The following is a 20,510-nucleotide window of genomic DNA, read 5'->3' on the forward strand; positions in this document are numbered from 1 at the left end:
AGAGCAGGATGGCTGGGTCAAAGCATAAATGCATTTATAATTTGAAGAATTAATTCTCAAATTCAATATTTGGAAGGTGTTTTGAAAAACTGCTATTCTTTTCAATTTAAAAAAGAAATGGTCTCAGTGAGATCTTTGCAGCTGACTGGTTTTGGCTTGCTTGGTTTGTTAGTGTGTTTATTCTGAAGAGCCTCAAAGAAAAACATTTTAGAGCTCAACTTGAGAAATACATGGAATGTTATGGCTGACTTTTTTAATATTTTTTTTCTTGTCTTTCTTTCTATAACATTATCATTGCATGCCTCTTTGTTGAAGGTTTCTCTAATAAGATGACTGTGGACCTCAACTGCTAGTGACCCTGGGTGTGAATCTGAGGTCCATGCATCTGTGAGCTTGGGGAATCGGCTCAAACTCTCTGTGACCTGGATCCTTTGTGGAAGGCTGTGAATAATAACCATCCTATCTCATTGTATTCTGATGAGGTTAAGTAATTTAAAACATGTAAAGGCACTTAGAACAATACTTGATACAAAATGAACACAATTCAAAAGCTGGATGGCTTTAGAAGTCACCTCATCAGTTCCTTGAAAAGATGGAGATACAATAATAATGTTACTTTGTTTATACATATTCAGCTTTCATCTAGATGAGAGAGTACATAAAAATAAATGAAAATTAATTATTTAGATTCATTCCCTATAATTTACATATAACTTCCTCACAGACAAAGTATTCTAAAAATATCAAGTTGGAAGTTAAAAAGTGTTTTTGAAATATGCCCTGACTCTCAACGAGAGAGTCAGATAGCAAGTTCTTTGAATTACACAGGCACAAACTATTGCAAGTTTGAATAATTTAAAAAGAAGGAATAAAGGGTATAATTGCATTAGATAATAATTTAAAACTTCTTATATGCAGTTTTCATATTTTAACTAAATTTACATGTGAATTGGATATTGCCACAGGCTAGCCACCCCTGGTAGCTTAGACAGTAAAGAATTTGCCTGTAATGCAGGAGACCCAGGTTCAATCCCACAGTCAAGAAGATCCCTTGAAGAAGGGAATGGCTACCCGCTCTTGTATTCTTGCCTGGAGAGTTCCATGAACAGAGGAGCCTGGGGGGCTATAGTCCATGAGGTCGCAAAGAGCTGGACACAACTGAGCTACTAATACTTCACTTCACAAGCTGGTTAACATCAACTTTTCTAAGTATTATGAGAAACAACAAAAGTTGTTGGATACTTAAGAAAGTTGGCAGGGATTCAGTTCAATTTTTTAAAAAAGAGAACAGTCCTTGCTCCAAAAGTGTTTTGTTTTTTTTTTCCCAGTGGGTTTGTCATACAATGATATGAATCAGCCATGGATTTATATGTATTCCCAATCCCGATCCCCCCTCCCACCTCCCTCTCCACCCGATTCCTCTGGGTCTTCCCAGTGCACCAGGCCCGAGCACTTGTCTCATGCATCCCACCTGGGCTGGTGATCTGTTTCACCATAGATAGTATACATGCTGTTCTTTTGAAATATCCCACCCTCACATTCTCCCACAGAGTTCAAAAGTCTGTTCTGTATTTCTGTGTCTCTTTTTCTGTTTTGCATATAGGGTTATCGTTATCACCTTTCTAAATTCCATATATATGTGTTAGTATGCTGTAATGTTCTTTATCTTTCTGGCTTACTTCACTCTGTATAAGGGGCTCCAGCTTCATCCATCTCATTAGGACTGGTTCAAATGAATTCTTTTTGACGGCTGAGTAATATTCCATGGTGTATATGTACCACAGCTTCCTTATCCATTCATCTGCTGATGGGCATCTAGGTTGCTTCCATGTCCTGGCTATTATAAACAGTGTTGCGATGAACACTGGGGTGCACGTGTCTCTTTCAGATCTGGTTTCCTCAGTGTGTATGCCCAGAAGTGGGATTGCTGGGTCATATGGCAGTTCTATTTCCAGTTTTTTAAGAAATCTCCACACTGTTCTCCATGGTGGCTGTACTAGTTTGCATTCCCACCAACAGTGTAAGAGGGTTCCCTTTTCTCCACACCCTCTCCAGCATTTATTGCTTGTAGACTTTTGGATAGCAGCCATCCTGACTGGTGTGTAATGGTACCTCATTGTGGTTTTGATTTGCATTTCTCTAATAATGAGTGATGTTGAGCATCTTTTCATGTGTTTGTTAGCCATCTGTATGTCTTCTTTGGAGAAATGTCTGTTTAGTTCTTTGGCCCATTTTCTGATTGGGTCATTTATTTTTCTGGAATTGAGCTTCAGGAGTTGCTTGTATATTTTTAAGATTAATCCTTTGTCTGTTTCTTCATTTGCTATTATTTTCTCCCAATCTGAGGGCTGTCTTTTCACCTTACTTATAGTTTCCTTTGTAGTGCAAAAGCTTTTAAGTTTCATTAGGTCCCATTTGTTTATTTTTGCTTTTATTTCCAATATTCTGGGAGGTGGGTCATAGAGGATCTTGCTGTGATTTATGTCGGAGAGTGTTTTGCCTATGTTCTCCTCTAGGAGTTTTATAGTTTCTGGTCTTACATTTAGATCTTTGATCCATTTTGAGTTTATTTTTGTGTATGGTGTTAGAAAGTGTTCTAGTTTCATTCTTTTACAAGTGGTTGACCAGTTTTCCCAGCACCACTTGTTAAAGAGGTTGTCTTTTTTCCATTGTATATCCTTGCCTCCTTTGTCAAAGATAAGGTGTCCACAGGTTCGTGGATTTATCTCTGGGCTTTCTATTCTGTTCCATTGATCTATATTTCTGTCTTTGTGCCAGTACCATACTGTCTTGATGACTGTGGCTTTGTAGTAGAGTCTGAAGTCAGGCAGGTTGATTCCTCTAGTTCCCTTCTTCTTTCTCAAGATTACTTTGGCTATTCGAGGTTTTTTGTATTTCCATACAAATTGTGAAATTCTTTGGTCTAGTTCTGTGAAAAATACCGTTGGTAGCTTGATAGGGATTGCATTGAATCTATAGACTGCTTTGGGTAGAATAGCCATTTTGACAATATTGATTCTTCCAATCCATGAACAGGGTATGTTTCTCCATCTGTTTGTGTCCTCTTTGATTTCTTTCATCAGTGTTTTATAGTTTTCTATGTATAGGTCTTTTGTTTCTTTAGGTAGATATACTCCTAAGTATTTTATTCTTTTTGTTGCAATGGTGAATGGTATTGTTTCCTTAATTTCTCTTTCTGTTTTTTCATTGTTAGTATAGAGGAATGCAAGGGATTTCTGTGTGTTAATTTTATATCCTGCAACTTTACTATATTCATTGATTAGCTCTAGTAATTTTCTGGTAGAGTCTTTAGGGTTTTCTATATAGAGGATCATGTCATCTGCAAACAGTGAGAGTTTCACTTCTTCTTTTCCTATCTGGATTCCTTTTACTTCTTTTTCTGCTCTGATTGCTGTGGCCAGAACTTCCAACACTATGTTGAATAGTAGTGGTGAGAGTGGGCACCCTTGTCTTGTTCCTGATTTCAGGGGAAATGCCTTCAATTTTTCACCATTGAGGGTGATGCTTGCTGTGGGTTTGTCATATATAGCTTTTATTATGTTGAGGTATGTTCCTTCTATTCCTGCTTTTTGGAGAGTTTTAATCATAAATGAGTGTTGAATTTTGTCAAAGGCTTTCTCTGCATCTATTGAGATAATCATATGATTTTTATCTTTCAATTTGTTAATGTGGTGTATTACATTGATTGATTTGCGGATATTAAAGAATCCTTGCATTCCTGGGATAAAGCCCACTTGGTCATGGTGTATGATTTTTTTAATATGTTGTTGGATTCTGTTTGCTAGAATTTTGTTAAGGATTTTTGCATCTATGTTCATCAGTGATATTGGCCTGTAGTTTTCTTTTTTTGTGGCATCTTTGTCTGGTTTTGGAATTAGGGTGATGGTGGCCTCATAGAATGAGTTTGGAAGCTTACCTTCATCTGCAATTTTCTGGAAGAGTTTGAGTAAGGTAGGTGTTAGCTCTTCTCTAAATTTTTGGTAGAATTCAGCTGTGAAGCCATCTGGCCCTGGGCTTTTGTTTGCTGGAAGATTTTTGATGACAGTTTCGATTTCCTTGCTTGTGATGGGTCTGTTAAGATCTTCTATTTCTTCCTGGTTCAGTTTTGGAAAGTTATACTTTTCTAAGAATTTGTCCATTTCATCCAAGTTGTCCATTTTATTGGCGTAGAGCTGCTGGTAGTAGTCTCTTATGATCCTTTGTATTTCAGTGTTGTCTGTTGTGATCTCTCCATTTTCATTTCTAATTTTGTTAATTTGGTTTTTCTCTCTTTGTTTCTTAATGAGTCTTGCTAATGGTTTGTCAATTTTGTTTATTTTTTCAAAAAACCAGCTTTTAGCTTTGTTGATTTTTGCTATGGTCTCTTTAGTTTCTTTTGCATTATTTCTGCCCTGATTTTTAAGATTTCTTTCCTTCTGCTAACCCTGGGGTTCTTCATTTCTTCCTTCTCTAATTGCTTTAGGTGTAGAGTTAGGTTATTTATTTGGTTTTTTTCTTGTTTCTTGATGTAAGCCTGTAATGCTATGAACCTTCCCCTTAGCACTGCTTTTACAGTGTCCCATAGGTTTTGGGTTGTTGTGTTTTCATTTTCATTCATTTCTATGCATATTTTGATTTCTTTTTTGATTTCTTCTATGATTTGTTGGTTATTCAGAAGCGTGTTATTTAGCCTCCATATGTTTGAATTTTTAACAATTTTTTTCCTGTAATTGAGATCTAATCTTACTGCACTGTGGTAAGAAAAGATGACTGGAATGATTTCAATTTTTTTGAATTTTCCAAGACCAGATTTATGGCCCAGGATGTGATCTATTCTGGAGAATGTTCCGTGTGCACTTGAGAAAAAGGTGAAGTTGATTGTTTTGGGGTGAAATGTCCTATAGATATCAATTAGGTCTAGCTGGTCCATTGTGTTATTTAAGGTTTGTGTTTCCTTGTTAATTTTCTGTTTAGTTGATCTATCCATAGTTGTGAGTGGGGTATTAAAGTCTCCCACTATTATTGTGTTACTATTAATTTCCTCTTTCATACTCGTTAGTGTTTGCCACACATATTGCGGTGCTCCTATGTTGGGTGCATATATATTTATAATTGTTATATCTTCTTCTTTGATTGATCCTTTGATCATTATGTAGTGTCCTTCTTTGTCTCTTTTCACATCCTTTATTTGAAAGTCTATTTTATCTGATATGAGTATTGCGACTCCTGCTTTCTCTTGGTCTCCGTTTGCATGAAATATTTTTTTCCAGCCCTTCACTTTTAGTCTGTATGTGTCTCTTGTTTTGAGGTGGGTCTCTTGTAGACAGCATATATAGGGGTCTTGTTTTTGTATCCATTCAGCCAATCTTTGTCTTTTGGTTGGGGCATTCAACCCATTTACATTTAGGGTAATTATTGATAGGTGTGGTCCCGTTGCCATTTACTTTGTTGTTTTGGGTTCACGTTTATACGACCTTTCTGCATTTCCTGTCTAGAGAAGATCCTTTAGCATTTGTTGAAGAGCTGGTTTGGTGGTGCTGAATTCTCTCAGCTTTTGCTTATCTGTAAAGCTTTTGAATTCTCCTTCATATCTGAATGAGATCCTTGCTGGATACAGTAATCTAGGTTGTAGGTTATTCTCTTTCATTACTTTCAGTACATCCTGCCATTCCCTTTTGGCCTGGAGGGTTTCTATTGATAGATCAGCTGTTATCCTTATGGGAATCCCTTTGTGTGTTATTTGTTGTTTTTCCCTTGCTGCTTTTAATATTTGTTCTTTGTGTTTGATCTTTGTTAATTTGATTAATATGTGTCTTGGGGTGTTTCACCTTGGGTTTATCCTGTTTGGGACTCTCTGGGTTTCTTGGACTTGGGTGGCTATTTCCTTCCCCATTTTAGGGAAGTTTTCAGCTATTATCTCCTCGAGTATTTTCTCATGGCCTTTCTTTTTGTCTTCTTCTTCTGGAACTCCTATGATTCGAATGTTGGGGCGTTTCACAGTGTCCCAGAGGTCCCTGAGGTTGTCCTCATTTCTTTTGATCCTTTTTTCTTTTTTCCTCTCTGCTTCATTTATTTCCACCATTTTATCTTCTACCTCACTTATCCTATCTTCTGCCTCCGTTATTCTACTCTTGGTTCCCTCCAAAGTGTTTTTGATCTCATTCATTGCATTATTCATTTTTAATTGACTCTTTTTTATTTCTTCTAGGTCTTTATTAAACAGGTCTTGAATCTTTTCAATTTTTGTTTCCAGGCTATTTATCTGTAACTCCATTTTGTTTTCAAGATTTTGGATCATTTTTATTATCATTATTCTAAATTCTTTTTCAGATAGATTCCCTATCTCCTCCTCTTTTGTTTGACTTGGTGGGCATTTTTCATGTTCCTTTACCTGTTGGGTATTTCTTTGCCTTTTCATCTTGTTTAGATTGCTGTATCTGGAGTGGGCTTTCTGTATTCTGGAGGTCTGTGGTTCCTTTTTGTTGTGGAGGATTAACCCAGTGGGCGGGGTTAGACGATTGGCTTGTCAAGGTTTCCTGGTTAGGGAAGCGTGCGTCAGTGTTCTGGTGCGTGGAACTTGATTTCTTCTCTTTGGGAGAGCAATGGAGTGCCCAGTAATGAGTTTTGAGATGGGTCTATGTGTTAGGTGTGACCTTGGGCAGCCTGTATGTTGATGTTCAGGGCTATGTTCCTGCGTTGCTGGAGAATTTGCGTGGTATGTCTTGCTCTAAAACTTATTGGCTCTTGGGTGGTGGTTGGTTTCAGTGTAGGTATGAAGGCTTTTGGACAGTCACTTATTACTTAAAGTTCCATGTAGTCAGGAGTTTTCTGGTGTTCTCAGGTTTTGGGCTTAAGTCTCCTGCCTCTGGATTTCAGTTTTATTCTTCCTGTAGTCTCAGGACTTCTCCAACTATACAGCCCTGATAAGAAAACTTCTAGGTTAATGGCTAAAAGATTCTCCCCCGTTAGGGACACCCAGAGAGGTTCACAGAGTTACATGAAGAAGAGGAGAGAGAGGAGGGAGATAGAGATGAGCAGGAGGAGAAAAAGGGGGACTCAAGAGGAGCGAGACAGATCTACGCAGCTGTCTGTTCCCAGAGTGTTCTCCGTAGCCCAGTCACCTACAAAGATTCACAGAATTGGATTGGGAGGAGAAGGGGAAAGGAGGAAATAGAGGTGTTCTGAGGTAGAAAACAGAGAGTCAAGATTGGGAGGGAATAATCTTTGGTTTAAAAATAGGGCTTCTCTTCTTTTTTTTTTTTGTAAGGTTATAGTGTATTGAAAATGAAAATTAAGGAGTAGTAGAGGAGTACTAGAGGACTTTAAAAGAAATAAGAGAAAAAGAAAAATAGAAAATAGAAGAGAAAAAGGAAAGAAAAAAAAGAAGAAAAGAAAAAAAAAGAAAGAAAAAGAAAAAAAAAAGAAAGAAAGAAAAAAAAAATTTTTTTTTTCCCCTAATTAAAAAATCGTAAAAGTCTATGGAAATGAAAGTTAAGGAGTAATGGGGGAGTAATAGGGGATTTTAAAGGAAAATAAAAGAGAAAAAATAAAAAATAAAAAAAAGAAAAAAAAAAAGAGAAAAAAGTAAAATTATATCTAGGAGTTTCTCTGGAGCTGTTGCGGTCAGTGTGGGTTCGGCTCAGTTTCAGATAGCTCCTCGTTCCAGCTTACGCTTCTCGATATCTACAGGCCCCTTACGGTGTAGTCAATGTTTCCTAGAGGGATTTTAATCTGTTGCACCAGTCCCTTCTGAAGCGGTTCCCTTTGTTTATTTGGCTTCTGTTTGCCAGTCTCTTCAGAGCCTCATTTCCGCCCTGACACAGGCGGGCGGAGGTGGACTCTTATTCAGGTAGCTAGTTCCGTTGCTCTGCGGGGCAGGGAGGGGCTTGCGCTGCGGGGCGGGGCTGACGCTGCTGGGAGGGGCCGACGCCGCTTTCTCCGTCTGTGCTGCTCAGGCTCCCGGCTGCTCTATATGGAGCGCGCCCCGCGCTGCGCGAGGCTCCAGCCCTCGGGTGTTCCACAAAAGCGCGGAACGAAAAGCCGCGCCTGCTCTCTGTGCCTTCCCCGTCAGAGCGGTCCAGGCAGCCAGGGGCTTGGTGGGCGCACTATCCCCAGGTGTGGCGCGCCCACTCCCTTCCACGGACCCAGTTTCAGTTTCCTCTGGCGCCAGTCGGGTGCGTGCGCCTTCTGCCCTCCACGTCAAAAGTGTTTTAAGAGACTCACATTATTTCAAAAACAAAAAGAACGGGATAGGGAATTTGCTGTGTGGCATGGGGAGCTCAACCCAGGGCTCTGTGATGAGTTAGATGGGTGGGATGGGGAGGGAGACGGGAGAAGGATTCAGGAGGGAGGGGACATGTGTATCCTCTCTGATTCAGGCTGAGGTATGGCAGAAACCGACACAATATCATAAAGCAATTATCCTCCCCCCCCCCCCCCAAAAAAAAAAGGACTTGATAGTAAGCAGCCAAGAGAGGAGATGTCATATGGGATGCTGAAGGGAACTGGGAGCACAAGCGATATCATAATTCTTGATCTGAGTGCTCATGACATGGGTACCTTCAGTTAATGGAAAGTCATTTAAATGAACACTCATGAGATAAGTATATATTTTTTTAATTAAAAAAGGGGACTTAGCATGTGTTAATTCACACTCTCAAGAGAGTTAAAAATTTCTCAGAGAAGTCCTAATTTTTATAGTATTCAATAGACAAGGAATATTTCAGGGGTGAGTTATGACGTTTCACCCCAGCTTTCACCAGATCAACCTTGTATCTACTTGTCTAATATTTCAAGGCTCTTAGTATATTATATTGGATTAACGATAACTGTATCAGCTTTCTAAGTCAGCTGTAACAAAGTACCCCAAGCAGGATGACTTAAAACAACAGCAATGTATTATCTCACTCACATCTGGAAATAGCTGGAGGGTGGGAAGTCTGAAATCAAGTTGCCAACAGGGCCATGGTCCTTCTGAAGCTCTAAAGAAGGATTTTTCCTGTGTTCTCCAGCTGCTGGACACCTCAGATGTTCCTTGCCTTGCAGTTGTAAACATATCAACCTCCACTTCTGGTTGGTACGTGACATTCTCCCCTTGTGTGTTTCTGTATGTTTCCATATTTCCCTTTTCTTAGGTGACCACTGGCCATACTGGATTAAGAGCCCACTCTAATTCACTATGTCTTCATTGTAACTTGACTGTATTTGCAAAGATTCTATTTCCAAATAAAGCTTCATGCATAGGTACTGGGAGTCAGAACTTCAACATATTTGTGGGGGGGGGGGGGGGTTGGGGGTGGGCACAATTTAATCCATAAGAGTGTCTAAGGCTAAAAAAAAGCCCTCAAAACCCTAGATTACAGACTGCATAGAGTCCCAGGGGCTTTCTAGTCAAATGATTTTGGTGTCACTCAGTATGGTTAGCCAAGTGGCCTCAATGAGTAATAAAGCTGTCTTAGAACGCATTGCGCTGAGGTCAAAATCAGCTGTCCCATTCTACTGGATACCTGTGCCATAAAAAAAAAGAATGCTAGGCCCTGCTCAGGTTCCTGGGTCCCGTTGGTACAAGAACGCACTTGCCAAGACATGAGTGCACCCTTTCGCATTTCCTCCCCCCACTCTTGCCGCTCTGCTAGGCTGACCATCTTAGTCCTCCTGTCCAGGAACATGATTTGACTTGGTCTTCTAGATCCTAAGCTTCACCCTTGTTTGTTGTTGTTTAGTCACTTAAGTCGTGTCCAGCGCCTTTGTGACCCCTTGTACTGTAGCCCGTCAGGCGCCTCTGTCCGTGAGATTGGAGTGGGTTGCCGATTCCTTCTCCAGGGGATCTTCCCAGCCCAGGGATCGAACCCGCGTCACCTGTGGCAGGCAAATTCGTTATCATTGAGCCACCTGGGAAGCTCATTAAAGCTATTAGAAATCCACGTTTTTGTTTTTATTTTCCATAGCAAGATGAGCCAAATGCTCTCCCAGCTGAGTTGAGATCTCGTTGAGCTACATGCTTCCTATTTCTGTGTAAATCAACAAAGCGTTCCCCTTCACCCCTCACCCCTTTATCGTGACTTAGTATTTCAGCATAGTACAGAGGATTATAGATTTCATTTCATCTTGAACCACATAATTCATTTTCATATATTAGATCACAAATGATTGGAAAACAGATTCTAATTGGCAGCTAGCCATTTGCTACCTAGTAGCAAGTGTTAAGCTCTGACACCTTCCCTTTGAAAAGGCTTTTGAAATAAAATTAAAATTCATCATTCTGAGCTGAATATTTTATGCTGCTGGGAGCTAGCTACCGCAAGCATCTCAGAAGTATGTGCTTATCTCTCTTCCAGGCCACTTGTCTCAAACTGTAAGCTCTAGGTGCTACAATTTGGGCTAAATCCTCCAGTTGCCAAGGGGGATAAGGGCTGTGTGCACAAATTGTACTCTCTTGGGAGACTCTGGTTTGATCCAGGTGAGTGGAAATGCACCTGCTCATTGCCAGCCCTGGCAGGATTTATTTCTACTGAAGTGGGATTAACAGCTGTCAATTCAGATATCTGCTTGGGAGTGGGGAGCAGTGCGTTACCAAAACAGATGCAAAAAACAGGAGGCTGCGTGATCAAAAAGTAGGCCTGGGAGAGCATAAAGTTGACCACTGCTGAGCTAGAGCCAACTTTTTAGTCAATCTAGTTGGGGATTATTAAGATGGGTCTCAGCTACAAAGCCCAGCTACACCTCTCCCCATTGTTTCCACCTCTGCCCAGGGTGCCCTCTGACCTCTTAGCCCAGACAAATCATGGAGTGATAGTTGGCTCCTCTGGAGCTGCGGCAGGTATCCTAGCTTAGTTATCCACAATCTTTCTCATGCAAAAGAACTCACAGACTTCCCTGTGGTCCAGTGGTTAAGAATGACCCAATCAAAAAATGGGCCAAAGAACTAAAGAGACATTTCTCCAAAGAAGACATACAGATGGCTAACAAACACATGAAAAGATGCTCAACATCACTCATTATTAGAGAAATGCAAATCAAAACCACAATGGGGTACCATTACATGCCAGTCAGGATGGCTGCTATCCAAAAGTCTACAAGCAATAAATGCTGGAGAGGGTGTGGAGAAAAGGGAACCCTCTTACACTGTTGGTGGGAATGCAAACTAGTACAGCCACCATGGAGAACAGTGTGGAGATTTCTTAAAAAACTGGAAATAGAACTGCCATATGACCCAGCAATCCCACTTCTGGGCATACACACTGAGGAAACCAGATCTGAAAGAGACACGTGCACCCCAGTGTTCATCGCAACACTGTTTATAATAGCCAGGACATGGAAGCAACCTAGATGCCCATCAGCAGATGAATGGATAAGGAAGCTGTGGTACATATACACCATGGAATATTACTCAGCCATTAAAAAGAATTCATTTGAACCAGTCCTAATGAGATGGATGAAGCTGGAGCCCCTTATACAGAGTGAAGTAAGCCAGAAAGATAAAGAACATTACAGCATACTAACACATATATATGGAATTTAGAAAGGTGATAACGATAACCCTATATGCAAAACAGAAAAAGAGACACAGAAATACAGAACAGACTTTTGAACTCTGTGGGAGAATGTGAGGGTGGGATATTTCAAAAGAACAGCATGTATACTATCTATGGTGAAACAGATCACCAGCCCAGGTGGGATGCATGAGACAAGTGCTCGGGCCTGGTGCACTGGGAAGACCCAGAGGAATCGGGTGGAGAGGGAGGTGGGAGCGGGGATTGGGATGGGGAAGACGTGTAAATCCATGGCTGATTCATGTCAATGTATGACAAAACCCACTGAAATGTTGTGAAGTGATCGGCCTCCAACTAATAAAAAAATAAATAAATAAAATAAAAAATAAAAAAATAAAATAAATAAAAAAAATAAAAAAAAAGAATCCGCCTACCAACACAGATGACACAGGTTTGATCCCTGGTCCGGAAAGCTTTAAAATGCCAAGGGGACATTTAAGCTGGGTGCCACAACTATTGGGCCTAAGCTCTAGAATCTTGTGCTCCTCAGCAAGAAAAACCACCGCAGTAAGAAGCGTGTGCAGCGCTACAAGGGAGTAGCCCCCTGCTCCCAGCAGCAAAGACCCATTGCAGCCAAATATAAATAGACAAGTAAAAATAAATAAATAGTTTAATAAAAATGATGAACTTACTTATATTATCTCCCTGGATTACTTGGTTTTCCGTTTTTCTGACTGCCCTTCAACTATCCTGTTGAATAGTGGTGCACCTTTCTGTCTGGTGTCTGATTCATTCTCTGCCTGCCTTTGCTTACTCTTGACTTGCACATCGTGTTCTGTCTGTATCTCTTTCTCTTAATGAAACTCCATGTTGCTTTAGTATCGATCCTAAAGTATTCCGGTTTTCTATTTGCCCAAGTCCATTTGACCACTCACTTCTGAGTATTTCTCCTATTCTTTTGTTATCCCTTAGCTCAGGAAAGTCAAACACTGGTGACCTTTACTGTCCCCATGTCCCCTCACACATCATAGACATTGCTGATCTGCCCTCCACCCCATTGCTCCTTGCTGACCTGAATTCTTAACACCTTTTTTCCGACCGCTGTTGCCAGTTAATCAGAGTTGGCACTTGAGATAGAAGCAATTTTCTGTCCTTGCCCTGGTCTAGGCTTGTAGCAAGGCTCCAGGTCCTCAGCCTAGGTCCATAAGTCCTTAACCATAAAAGAGGAAGTGCTCAGTAAACATTGGTTAAATGAGTACAAACAATGAGAGACGAGAACAGCGCCAGAAATTTTGGACTCATTTTATAAAGTGCAATGTTGAGATTCAAAGGATAGTTCTAGTACTAACTCCTATGTTGCCTTGAGAAAACTTCCTGTCCCTGTGAGTTTATCTGTAAAATGGGCAGATGACTATACTACCCACTGAGTGAGATTCTTGTGAGACAAAACCAGATGATATCTGTAAAGCTCTGAGCACACTGCCTGATATTTTATACATACTTAGCCTTTACTACGGCTATCTTTATCAACTGCAATATCCACTAAAACCTACCCTTTGGCAGAGTTTCTTTTTACTGTGAATCTGATTCATTTTCACGTTTTCAGTGCCAACCTTTTAAGCACTGGAATAATGGGTTTGCCAAATACATAGAGGGGCCAAGATTTTAAGTCTTCTAAATGCACAGCTGAGAAGCAACTTGGTCACAAAAATGAAATTTTCCATCTGAAATGGACTTGGTCTTGACCCTGAGGGCTTAGATGGTAAAGAATCGGCTTGCAATGCAGGAGACACAGGAAACTGATCCCTGGGTCAGGAAGACCCTCTGGAGAAGAGACTGGCTACCCACTCCAATAGTCCTGCCTGGAGAATTCCATGGACAGAGGAGCCTGGAGGGCTACAGCCCATGATTTCACAAAGAGTCAGACACAACTGAGCAACTTTCACTTCAGTTCACTTCATTTAACCTAAGAAAGTTGTGTCTGTATATTCATATAAAATCCATAGTTAATGCTGCTGCTTAATTACCTGAAACGAATTGATGCCTGGGCTGCTTATATACACATTAGCATACCATCATATGCAAATATGCAAGATTTTTCTGATACACATATATTTTGCTATATGTAGTTAGAGACAGAGTTTACTTTCCCCTCTGATTTAAATTTAACCATCCAAGTGGGTCTACCAGGGGAGGGTAGTAAAACTGACAGTTATACCTGGCTTTGATATCATGTATTATTGACCTGTCCTAGGGATTATGCCTCTGTGCAGTCCTGATTCAAGGGATACTTTGCCAAGATAATGGAGTTGTATTTATTGACCATGCAGCTGGCAGCTTTATGTGAAATACAAATGGCTATTTATACAAAGAAGGTAGGTGCAGTGTTAGACCGAAAGAATATACAACCAAGCCAAGGTCTTTTACTCCTCCAGCTGTTTCTATCATTAATATAAAAACTGCATCTTTTATATAGGAGTTTCCTAACATGTCATGTTGCTACATTTAGGAGTGTGCCATTAATGGTACCAAAGATGAACTTTTGCCCAAGCTCTGGTGGATTAATTTATTCCTAAATGTAAACAAACAAAAATTCTTAAAGTTACTATGTCTTTATTAAGGACTCTGTAGAAATCATTATGATTATTATTTTGCCTAAATACTGAATTTCTAGTTTTTCTTTCCCTGCTTTTTCCCTAGATTGAAAGTATAGGAAAAGGAAAATTCAGCAATGCTCTGTTATAATGTTCCTTTTGGTCAAAATGGAATTTTTTCAAGTCTTCACTAGCTTTTTAAGATTTGCCTGATGAGGCTTTAACTATTTCCCCTGGGTAATAATTGATAATTTGAGTTTCTAAAGTTGACTTTTTCCACCAAAATTTAGTCTATAGTTGGACATTTTCAGTATCAGGTCACTGTCTTTATATTTCTTCCCTTCTCAGAAATATATACAACTTACAAGACTATTTCACTTTCATATTTGTAGATTCCATAATACAAGTATTTCATACACATTTCTGAGTCTGGGGAAATATTCTTTTTGAGGAAAAATTGCTCTTTGATACTAATTGCAAATATATGATTTGACAAAAACCTACCTAGAGTAATAAAGGAATAATTTAAATGGCCTGAAAGCTCGGGATCAGCTATAAGCTTCTATAAAATGAAAAAAGAAGGAGAAATTATGTTCTATAGGGAATAGAGGTTCAACTTGTAATTACAGTGCTAAGTATAACAGAAATTCAGATGATGACAATAATAAGATACTAATAGGGACATGCATGCCCCAAGGCTGCTATATGACATCACCTTTGTCTTTTCAATTATGTGGGTCGTAGCTCTAATGTACTGTCTGTACGTGGTATGTGACTGATTAAACATATTTTTCTGAATATTTTAGTGCAGCTAGATTTCAATAAAGTAAGATTTTATTTTGTCTACTAGAGGTAAACACATCTGAATTCACAAGACCAAACCCATTAAAATCTGGTTTATTTTGCAAGCATCACCTGCTTTATCAATCTAGGTGTAAGAATCAAGTTTGGAAACTCCTAGAAAATTGAGCACATTTCTAGATTTTCTCCAAGGACTGACAGCCTAAATGCCTAGTTGCAAGTTATTAAAATCAATAACTTTATTTACTCACTGGTTATCCCTGTGTCTAATCAATGGGAATGTAACTGGTGAATACATTTTCATTCTTTTTGATCCAACTGGTTATGGATTTGTTCATCAAAACAAAATGTTCCACCTCAGTAACAGACTAAAGATGACATAATTTCTCAGATGATTAATTTCATCAACATTCACTTAATATAGCTGTTCAGACAATATGGGGAAAGCTTGGTATTCTATAAAATACATCCCAGATGAATCCAAATTAAAAACAAAATGATTCTGGAATTATTTAAGTGGATATTTTAGCACTGGAGATTTTGAGCAGATGAAGACTGTGTGTACAACAGAAGTTTCCCAAACCATTCTCTGTGGATGGATAGCTCTTCTGCTAGACTTCCCTGAGGTCAATCACACTATACTCATCTAGTGATTCAGTTGAGGCTTTTCGGTCTAAAATGGCCTCAGTAACACAACTTGCATTTGGTGTTGGCTGTTGCTATATGATCTAGGGGTTTTATTTTGCAAAGCTTGCCTCTGCTTCATAAGACTTCGCTCATCCTCCAGCAGGCTATAGTGGGCTTCTTCACATGGTGAACCCAGGGCAATGCTCTGGAAGACAGAAACTGAAGCTGTGAAGTCCTTGTAAGCCTAGGTTTGGAGTTCTCACAAGATCACCTCTATGGTTAACGTAAATCATAAGGCTAACCCAGATTCAGGGGATGGAGAGGTAGATTCCCTCTTTTGATGAGAAAAAATATAAAGTACCATTAAACATGGACATGCAATACAAGGATGGTATAGATTATTCTGGCCACTTTTGACAGCCAGTCTGCCTTAGATAGTAATAAATGTTTTGGAGAAGATAAAACACGGATGAAGGTGGGGGCTGCCTTGTTAATGGGAAGGAATCTTGAATATAACTAAAAAGTAATGTATGTGGGAAACTTGAAGGGATCCGGGGGCAAGGCATGTGGTTGTCTGGGGGAAGACAAAGCTGTCTATATTTCTGCACTGAGAGAATAGCAAAGGTCCTGAGAGAGGCCTGAGTTTGGATGACTCAAAGGAAAACAGGATGGCCAAACTGGGTGACCTGGAGTGATCTAGGGGAAAAACAGTAGAGCAAGAGGCTGACGTTGTCAATGTGGATAAATGCGGCCACTGAACGGTTTTTGGTTTTATTCAGTGTGACATGGAAAGACTTGGGAGAGCTTTAACAACAGGAGTGAAACGTTCGACTAAAATTCTCAAGTCTTCACTGTGATTGCTGTGTCCAAAGTAAATTATTGGAGGCAAGGATAAAAACAGAATGATTAATTATGAGGATACTCCACTCACCCAATAAAATATAATTATCTCTCAGATCAGTTTCATACTAGTGACTATAATTCTGAATGTATTTAAAATATAATGAAGTACTGAGCCTTTGACTTTGTGGATCAATCAAACCCTTTGACTGTGTGGATCACAATAAACTGTGGAAGATTCTGAAAGAGATAGGAATACCAGACCACCTGACATACCTCTTGAGAAATCTGTGTGTAGGTCAAGTAGCAACAGTTAGAACTGGACATGGAACAACAGACTGCTTCCAAATAGGAAAAGGAGTACATCAAGGCTGTATATTGTCACTGGGCTTATTTAACTTATATGCAGAGTACATCATGAGAAACGCTGGGCTGGATGAAGCACAAGCTAGAATCAAGATTGCTGGGAGAAATATCAACAACCTCAGATATGCAGATGACATCACCCTCATGGCAGAAAGTGAAGGACTAAAGAGGCTCTTGATGAAAGTGAAAGAGGAGAGTGGAAGAAGTTGGCTTAAAGCTTAACATTTGAAAACTAAGATCATGGTATCCAGTCCCATCACTTCATGGCAAATAGATAGGGAAACAGTGGAAACAGTGGCAGACTTTACTTTTTTCAGGCTCCAAAATCACTGCAGATGGTGACTGCACCCATGAAATTAAAAGACACTCGCTCCTTGGAAGAAAAGCTATGACCCACATAGACAGCATATTAAAAAGCAGAGACATTACTTTGCCAACAAAGGTCCATCTAGTCAAGGCTATGGTTTTTCCAGTGGTCATATATGGACATGAGAGTTGGACTGTAAAGAAAGCTGAGCACCGAAGAATTGATGCTTTTAAACTGTGGTGTTAGAGAAGACTCTTCAGAGTCCCTTGGATGGCAAGGAGATTCAACCAGTCCATTCTAAAGGAAATCAGTCCTGGGTGTTCATTGGAAGGACTGATGCTGAAGCTGAAGCTCCAGTACATTGGCCACCTCATGTGAAGAGCTGACTCATTGGAAAAGTCCCTGATGCTTGGAAAGATTGAGGGTCAAAGGGGAAGGGGATGACAGAGGATGAGATGGTTGGATAGCATCACTGACGTGAGTTTGAGTAGGTTTTGAGAATTCGTGATGGACAGGGAGGCCTGGCATCCTGCAGTCCATGGGATCACAAAACGTCAGACATGACTGAGTGACTGAACTGAAGTGAACTGAACTGATTTCAAGGTATAATATATATTGCATTGTGGACAACAGTGTTGTCCCTGGGCTAATATTTTAACTGAGGTTTTACTAGGACCCTTCACTGTATTATTGAGTTGTTTATTTCTGGGAAATGAGACAGAAGATAATGCCAGTGGAATCCATGGGAAAAAATAAAATTCATACATTTCATAACTTTCAAAATTTTTTATATAAATCCCTGGAACTTGTCATAGTAAACCTGCATGATTTATCTGGATAAGAAATTATAATACCTGAATGGTGCTCCCGTTTTTTCAAAACTATCTCTCTAATCTTAAGGGAGTGCTTGAATTCTAAGATTCAGTGGTTGTATTCTAATATTCTTCATCTCTAAATTGGGGAAGTTGGACTTAAAATCATTAAAATTTCTTCCAAATGTTTGATGATTTTATGCTTAGTTAATATTACAGAATATCTATATTACTTGATAAGTTATGCTAAATGTCTTATATGTATTTTCTTATTTAATCCCCAAATAAACCTTATTTAATCCCAAAATTCTTACTGAAACTTTGAGGTACCTAGTTATACTAGAGTACAGATAAGAACATTTAGCAGTACCTGTTCAATTAGATGCCCCAAATAACTAAATAATTGTTGAGCCAAGGTTTGACTTCAGATTTGGCTTCAGAATCTTTATTTTTAAGTATAGAGTTATCCTAAGTCAAGATTTCTAAATGAGGCTGTTGTTAATAATAAAATAATATTTCCTTGTATGTGAAAAAGGAGTTGCTTAATAATGCTTGTCATTGTAATTATGGGTATTGGGAGAAACCTGAAAATAAAGTCTAGTTAAAAAGAACGCCTTTCAAGTTGAAATTAACATGACGTAATTTTTGTTCTTAAGGGCTTTCGGAGAAAAGCATTTTATTTCTTTACCTGTTAACCGAGCCTAGTTATTTTTCTCTCTTTTTAGGTTTCCAGTTATCATAATATGGAGTCTCAGTTATTTTTATGATACTTCACTCTTCAGGCAGGCCATGATTCTCTCTTTGAGCACAAAAAATTTTCTCTGAGAACTGGTGTTCTCATTTTACCTGCCTGGAACGAATTCATGCATACATTTGTACAGTAAGAAACACTCTAGAAGATAAATTTGATGCCCCCTGTTCCAGTGACTTACTCATTGCTTTCAGTAGTTTCCAACACAAATAGTAAGCCTTCATGCACCAAAAAGATATTTCTTTTCTAAGAACCATGGTCTCAGTACTCCTTTTGAGTCATATAGAAACAACCATGCCCATGTGTCATAGAGACAGTCTGTCTTACACTCTTAGCTTCCAAGGTAGTTTGCTAGCCTCTCTTTGATATCCTCTACTTTCACTACTTTATTTATTTATTTTTTTATTTTTTACTTTCGCTACTTTAAAAATCTGTCTTATGATATACTACTTAGAATTTAGTATCACTGGATGCCATTTTATTATCTCCTTCATGTTCCTAACTTCCTCATAGTCTTTTCTATAACAATTCTTTTTCTGATCTGAATTATGTTCCAGCCTTTCCCAATTTAATGTTATCAAAAAATTTCATTAACATGCTGTCTGCACTTTCTTACAGATCATTAGTACCAAACCTGAAGAGGTCCACTCGGTATTTCCCCCAGAAGGCTCTACAGCCTATTAATCATTATCTTTTACTTATGATCTTTTAGTTCATTTTTAATTCAAGCAACTGTGTTATTCCCCAGGCCAATTTCAACAGAATTTACAAGGAAAGCTACAGGAGTCTAGTGCTCTCAAGGTCTTAATATGTATTTTAAAGGATCACTGTAAATATCTTATACTGCACTTATACATTGCCTAGCAGATCAGTTATAAACTTCGTGGCATGCCCATTTAAGATCCTTTTAAATTGCTTATTCTTTCTTTTTCTTCTTTTTTGGAATTTGTACTTATAAGCTAAGATTTATCAAATGTCCAATAGAGTCAATCTTCTCATGCAATGGCACACTCTGTAAATTGTTTTAGCTAATTTTTTTTTCACCTAGAATGCCATCTTTTGTAGGTTTAGCCAGAGCTTCTATTCTTTTCTACTACATTCAAAAATTATCTGGGCTTTGAATTATTTGTCCTTCCATTATTTTATTTGTACAAAAAATTGCTCATTCCTTCAAAGCAGTAACAATATTGCCTTCTTATTAATCATGTGATTATCTGTTTTAAGGCCAAATACCCAACCAATAGATAAACAATAAATTCTTGAGCATAGTCACTATTTCAATTACTTTTAGAGAAATTTGTGCTTATATTAGTATGTGGTTTTGTCTTTAATGATAAACAAATAAATGTTCCCCATGTGATACATAATGTCTTGGGTTTTGCAGTTCTGGATTGAATGGCAACAAAATCATGATTTTGTGCCGCTATTTAAGTTTTCTCAGCTTGATTTTCCTCAGTAGTAAGTTTTTGATTACACAATTGACTCATAGAATTATTGTGAGGATCAATTGAGATAATGTCAGTCAATAACTTGTTTTCTTCAAAAGCATCATCAGTCTTTAAAATTGCATTACCTATTTTTTCTCTCTTTTCACGCATAGACTAAACTGTCATTTTTTGTTTTCTGAACCTGCTATGAATAATAAGCCCCCCATTTATATTCCCATACACACTCAAACCCTACTGGCCTTGCAAACAGCCTTTAAAACTATATTTAAACTTGACTAAAGCTATTTTCTCATCACATGATTTGGGGTAACTGACTTCTCATAACATAGTTTCATCAAATAAAGAGGAAGAATATTAATAATGTCCATCTCAAGGGGATGTGCTGAGCTTTAAAGGAGAAAATGAAGCACAAGTGTGAAGTCCAGTGCCTATAATAGAGGTGCAGAATATCCGGCCTATTCATGGGGACCAT

This window comes from Cervus elaphus, chromosome 12 (genome assembly GCF_910594005.1).
Source record: "Cervus elaphus chromosome 12, mCerEla1.1, whole genome shotgun sequence".
Lineage (NCBI taxonomy): Eukaryota > Metazoa > Chordata > Mammalia > Artiodactyla > Cervidae > Cervus > Cervus elaphus.